The following is a 594-nucleotide window of genomic DNA, read 5'->3' on the forward strand; positions in this document are numbered from 1 at the left end:
GTGATCAGACCATGGAGTCGGGGGCTGTACAAAGCGCACGTTCCTTCCCAATGCTGAGGCGATCATTCAGAAGTTGGGTGTGAAGAGAAACAAGCTTTGTCGACTAAAAAACAAGGCAGGATATGCAAGAATACTAATCACTGGCGACAGTTATGTTCTCTTACTATTGAGATCCCTACATTGTGAGTTTTTTTAAGACTTTGAAACTAAAGGAAAGCGGTGACAAATGAAACAGGAACGGGTGGGGTTTGAACCCACGCTCTTCGGTTTACGAGACCGACGCCTTACCACTTGGCCACCGTGCCTACTTGTAAGCATGGGAATAAGGTTGTTCAAATTATTTTTTTCTGAATCTGGTTTACATCGCCAAATGTAAACTGGAGGCAGCAACAACAATAAAAGGGATACTTGTCCTTAAACTCGGACGTGATGTTCTGCAGACATGTGCACAATGTCCTGTTTTCTTGCAGTGTAGACATTTTGCTGTTCACGCTCCGCATTCATCTGCTTTGTGCGTTGTTAGTCCGCACCTGTAACATGTAATGTCAGCCGTCCCCTGTTCTTCTATTTCTCTAGCATGACTGTGTCCTGCTG

The 594-nt window shown here is 44.8% G+C and overlaps 1 non-coding gene across 1 annotated transcript; it reads right to left on the bottom strand.

The window, feature by feature from the left end:
* Positions 1 to 233: 233 nt before the first annotated feature.
* trnat-cgu (transfer RNA threonine (anticodon CGU)) lies at positions 234 to 305 on the bottom strand. Its single transcript has one exon. It is a non-coding gene; the product is annotated as a tRNA-Thr (tRNA).
* Positions 306 to 594: the final 289 nt, after the last annotated feature.

This window comes from Lepisosteus platostomus, chromosome 5, assembly GCF_059453375.1.
Source record: "Lepisosteus platostomus isolate fLepPlt1 chromosome 5, fLepPlt1.hap1, whole genome shotgun sequence".
NCBI classification, from domain to species: domain Eukaryota; kingdom Metazoa; phylum Chordata; class Actinopteri; order Semionotiformes; family Lepisosteidae; genus Lepisosteus; species Lepisosteus platostomus.